Source organism: Doryrhamphus excisus, unplaced genomic scaffold (genome assembly GCF_030265055.1).
Source record: "Doryrhamphus excisus isolate RoL2022-K1 unplaced genomic scaffold, RoL_Dexc_1.0 HiC_scaffold_26, whole genome shotgun sequence".
In the NCBI taxonomy this organism is placed as follows: Eukaryota; Metazoa; Chordata; class Actinopteri; order Syngnathiformes; family Syngnathidae; genus Doryrhamphus; species Doryrhamphus excisus.
In genome coordinates, this window is record NW_026652244.1 from 751,004 (window position 1) to 756,725 (window position 5,722).

Below are 5,722 nucleotides of genomic sequence, written 5' to 3' on the forward strand. Positions count from 1 at the left end.
GTCATCAGCTGGAGTGTAACCCCCTTTCACATGAAACCAGTCGGGTCCCAAGAGGGTCATCCAGACCTGTTGAACTTCCGTTCCATTCAGATGGTAGGATTGTCTTATATTTTCCATTTGAGTCACACATTCAGCTATGTCCTCTTTGGGAGAGGGTATCCCCTCAAGGGCCTTCTTGATGTCATCTTTTGTCCAGGTCCTAAAAACCCTAATTGTCAAATCTTCACCTTTTTGACCTGCTCTGGGGTTTGGTAATTCAATGAGGGGACAAAGATCTTCCGGTGGAGGTGTATTTTCTGGTAGACGAGATGTTTCCGGAGAGAACATGTTTTCTCTACCAGTTACCATTTTCTTTGTCCAATCACCTACAGTGCCCTGCGATCTAGTATAAGGCGCATCTGGGGCAGTAGGATGTAACATAGCTGCACTAGGAGGCGAATAAACTGGTGGTTTATTACCTTCCTCTTTTGGTGACCTTCTGTCTAACATTTCTCTTGCCTCTCTGTACGGCCCTACATACTCATCATCTTCTTTTCTGTGAAACAATGTGGTTGTTTTGTCTTGCTCCCTACATTCTTGTTCTTGTTTTTTATCTCTCTCCTGTTGCTGCCTCTCCTGTTCCTTCTTATCTATTTTAGCCTGCCTTGCTCTTTTTTCACCTGCCTCTCTCTGTCCTGCTATTTTCATCCATACAAAAGTATGCTGAATACCTTCTTTGTTCATTTGTTTTTCCTTACAGTTTGTTTTGTTTCTGATTTTTTGCTGTAAGTCTTTTATTCCTGCCGTAGACAGTTTGCCATTAAAACCATATTGTTTTATCCAATACGGTAACGGTTTTAACGCATCTGGATCCTGTTTTTCTACCATTATCCAATCTTTGCATTCTAGACTGTCTATTACTTTTTTACGTTGTTTACTTTGCCCTTTTCCCATTTTGGCAATTTGGTCCCAACTATGACGAGCGCTCCTAGGGAGTCCTAATAGTTGGGGATGTTCTTAGTGAGGTGGTGATCAATGCCTTATTGTGGTAATTGTCAAGCTTCTACCCCGGTGAGGGCGGACAATTCTTGCCTTTGCATCCACAACAAGTCACCACTTCCAATCTCACTGTTTGGTATGGAGTTCGAAACCTAGTGGTAATCTTACTCATATTCACACACACATGTTCACACACCTTTAATGCGTTTTCCTTTTGCCAGAGGACGCCGCCGCCCTTGCAGAATTTAACTGTGTCCTTTTCAACAGGCGAGTCTGCCCTCGCGCGGACTTTAACTGGTCTTTATTTACCTGATAGAGTCTAGAATTGTCAGGGTTTGGTACACTTCTATTTTTCAGCACAGAGGACTCCGCCGTCCTGTGTAGAATTTAACTAGTCTGTTTCAACTAGGGGCGTCTACCCACCTACGGAATTTAACTGTCTGACCTGCAGGGTTTTTATACCTTATCACCTAACTCGTCACCCCTTGAATACCGGTATTTTATTTCACTCGTCACACATTCCTTTTTTAAGTGAAATATTCTACTCACGTCTCCGTGTTCCTGGATCTCCGTCAACCGTCGGATCCCAGCCCGAGAGGGAGGAACCAGTCCCGGAAAGGGTATTGGTCGCTGTGGCCACAGACTTGCCTGGATCTCTCTCCCACGCTGGAATCGTCGGGTCTGTTGGAATCCGGCTCGAAGGACCAATTTAATGTTAGGGTTAAACCCAGAACATTATCACCAACTGTGAAAGAAGACACAAAGACGTGAGATATAGGCTTGCAAGGAGAGTGATCAGAGACTGTTCAGTAACATTCATCCAACCTACTCTGAAAAAAGTCTCTGCTCTCCTTCTTTTATTAAAGTTTAGGTGTGCCCTATTACATAGGTCTCAATCGTCTAAGGGAGGGGGAACAGTTCACACGGTTGAGACCGGTTTCAACATCAAGCAAGCATATTTTGAGAAAGCAAAGCAGAGACAGATAGTTCAAGGACATCAAGAGAAAGCAGTGTCTAAAGGAATGTGATGCTCTATGCAAGCGTGTGTTCTATGTGCATGTAATAGTAACTTGGATAATATGAAGAATAATATGAAGAATGTGATTACATGATATTAACTTGGATAATATGAAGAATGTGATTACATGATATTAACTTGGACAATATGAAGCAAGCTTATTAAATGTGAGTACATGATATATACAGTTTTATTCCAACACTAACGGCTACCAGGCTAGCACCGAGCAAGAGAGCCTCAAGTTCAGAAAGTGCTAAGGTTGTCCTATAACCTCCCTACATCATGCCATGTGTGTATTTGCCTTTAGACATGAGTAAATTAGCTTAAATGCTAACATGCTAACGGCTACCATGCTAACACCTAGCAAAACAGCCTCAGGTCCTGAAAAGTTTGGGGCAATCCTACAGTGTCCCCACATCATGCCAAGTGTGTATTTGCCTTTAAACGTAATTAAATTAGCGAACATGCTAACGGCTACCATGCTAGCACCTATTAAAACAGCCTCAGGTCCTGAAAAGTTTGTGGCAGTCCTACAGTGTCCCCACATCATGCCAAGTGTGTATTTGCCTTTAAACTTTAGAAAATTAGCAAAAATGCTAACATGCTAACGGCTACCATGCTAACACCTAGCAAAACAGCCTCAGGTCCTGAAAAGTTTGGGGCAGTCCTACAGTGTCCCCACATCATGCCATGTGTGTATTTTCCTTTAGACATGAGTAAATTAGGTAAAATGCTAACATGCTAACAGTCATCATGCTAGCACCTAGCAAGAGGCCCTCAAGTTCAGAAAGTACCAAGGTTGTCCTATAACCTCCCCATATCATGACATGTGCTTAGTAGCCTTCATGCATGAGTAAATTAGCTTGAATGCTAACATGCTAACAGCTACATGCTAGCACCTAGCAAGAGGGCCTCAAGTTTAGAAAGTGCCAATGTTGTCCTATTACATCCCTACATCATGCCATGTGTGTATTTGCCTTTAGTCATGAGTAAATTAGCTTTAATGCTAACATGCTAACGGCTACCATGCTGGCACCTAGCATCATAACTTCAAGTCCCAAAAGTCTAAATGAAGTCCCACAGTGTCCCCACATCATGACATGTGTGTAGTTGCCTTTAGACATGAGCAAATTAGCTTCAATGCTAACGTGCTAACAGCCATCATGATATCACCTAGCAAGAAAGCCTAAGGTTTAGAAAGTGCCAAGGTTGTCCTATAACTTCCCTACATCATACCAGTGTGTATTTGCCTTTACACATGATTAAATTAGCTTAAATGCTAGCACCTAGCAAGAGGGCCTCAAGTTTAGAAACTGCCAAGGTTGTCCTATAACCTCCCTGCATCATGCCATGTGTGTATTTGCCTTTAGACATCAGGAAATTAGCGTGAATGCTAACATGCTAGCAACTAGCATGCTAGCACCTAGCAAGACAGCCTCAAGTACCAAAAAGGTTGAGGCAGTCCTACAGTGTCCCCACATCATGCCATGTGTGTATTTTCCTTTAGACATGAGTAAATTAGATAAAATGCTAACATGCTAACAGTCATCATGCTAGCACCTAGCAAGAGGCCCTCAAGTTTAGAAAGTACCAAGGTTGTCCTATAACCTCCCCACATCATGACATGTGCTTAGTAGCCTTTATGCATGAGTAAATTAGCTTAAATGCTAACATGCTAACAGCTACATGCTAGCACCTAGCAAGAGGGCCTCAAGTTTAGAAACTGCCAAGGTTGTCCTATAAACTCCCTGCATCATGCCATGGGTTTATTTGCCTTTAAACATGAGTAAATTAGCTTAAATGCTAACATGCTAACAGTCATCATGCTAGCACCTAGCAAGAGAGCCTCAAGTTTAGAAAGTGCCAAGGTTGTCCTATAATCTCCCTACATCATGCCATGTGTGTATTTGCCTTTAGACATGAGTAAATTAGCTTAAATGCTAACATGCTAGCAATTAGCATTTAGCCACAGAGAGAGTTCAGAAGTTTATCAAAAAAACGAGCCGTCAATCACGTTTCTACGTGGCCGTATGGCTGAGCTACAAGGCTGTGAAAAGTCTGTAAATTCTCATTCTTTTCTCTGGCATGAGCTGTTCTAAAAATAGCACAAAGTGCAACCTTGGTACTTTCTAAACTTGAGGGCCTCTTGCTAGGTGCTAGCATGATGACTGTTAGCATGTTAGCATTTAAGCTAATTTACTCATGTCTAAAAGCAAATACACACGTGGCATGATGTGGGGACACTATGGGACTTCCCCAAACTTTTCGGGACCTGAGGCTGTCTTGCTAGGAGCTAGCATGGTAGCCGTTAGCATGTTAGCATTTAGGCTAATTTACCCATGTCTAAAGGCAAAGCGTTAAAGGGCCAGCGTTAAAGGGCCAGAGTTAAAGGGCCAGCCTTAGAGGGCCAGCCTTAGAGGGCCAGCCTTAAAGGGCCAGCCTTAAAGGACCATCCTTAAAGGGCCAGCCTTAGAGGGCCAGCTTAAAGGGCCGACCTTAGAGGGCCGACCTTAGAGGGTCGACCTTAGAGGGCCAGCCTTAGAGGGCCAGCTTGAAGGGCCGACCAAAGAGGGCCAGTCTTAAAGGGCCAGCCTTAAAGGCCCATCCTTAAAGGACCATCCTTAAAGGGCCAGCCTTAGAGGGCCAGCTTAAAGGGCCGACCTTAGAGGGCCAGCCTTAGAGGGCCAGCCTTAGAGGGCCAGCCTTAAAGGGCCAGCCTTAGAGGGCCAGCCTTAGAGGGCCAGCTTAAAAGGCCAGCCTTAAAGGACCAGCCGTAGAGGGCCAGCTTAAAGGGCCCGCCTTAAAGGGCCAGCCTTAGAGGGCCAGCTTAAAAGGCCAGCCTTAAAGCTCTAGCATTAAAGGGCCAGCTTAAAGGGCCAGCCTTAGAGGGGCAGCCTTACAGGGCCAGCCTTAGAAGGCCAGCCTTAAAGGGCCAGCCTTAGAGGGGCAGCCTTACAGGGCCAGCTTAAAGGGCCAGCTTAAAGGGCCAGCCTTAGAGGGCCAGCCTTAGAGGGCCAGCCTTAAAGGGACAGCCTTAAAGGGACAGCCTTAAAGGGCCAGCCTTAGAGGGCCAAGCTTAGAGGGCCAGGCTTAGAGGGCCAGCCTTAAAGGGCCATCCTGAAAGGGCCAGCCTTAGAAGGCCAGCCTTACAGGGCTAGCTTAAAGGGCCGACCTTAGAGGGCCAGCCTTAAAGGGCCAGCTTAAAGGGCCAGCCTTAAAGGGCCAGCTTAAAGGGCCAGCCTTAGAGGGCCAGCCTTAAAGGGCCAGCCTTAGAGGGCTAGCCTTAGAGGGCCAGCCTTAAAGGGCCAGCTTAAAGGGCCATCCTTAGAGGGCCAGCCTTAAATGGCCATCCTTATAGGGCCAGCCTTAAAGGGCCAGCCTTAGAGGGCCAGCCTTAGAGGGCCAGCCTTAAAGGGCCAGCTTAAAGGGCCAGCCTTAGAGGGCCAGCCTTAGAGGGCCAGCCTTAGAGGGACAGCCTTAGAGGGCCAGTCTTAAAGGGCCAGCCTTAAAGGGCCAGCCTTAAAGGGCCAGCCTTAAAGGGCCAGCCTTAGAGGGCCAGCCTTACAGGGCCAGCCTTAGAGGGCCAGCCTTAGAGGGCCAGCCTTAAAGGGCCAGCCTTAAAGGGCCAGCCTTAAAGGGCCATCCTTAAAGGGCCAGCCTTAGAGGGCCAGCCTTAAAGGGCCAGCCTTAGAGGGCCAGCCTTAAAGGGCCATCCTTAAAGGGCCA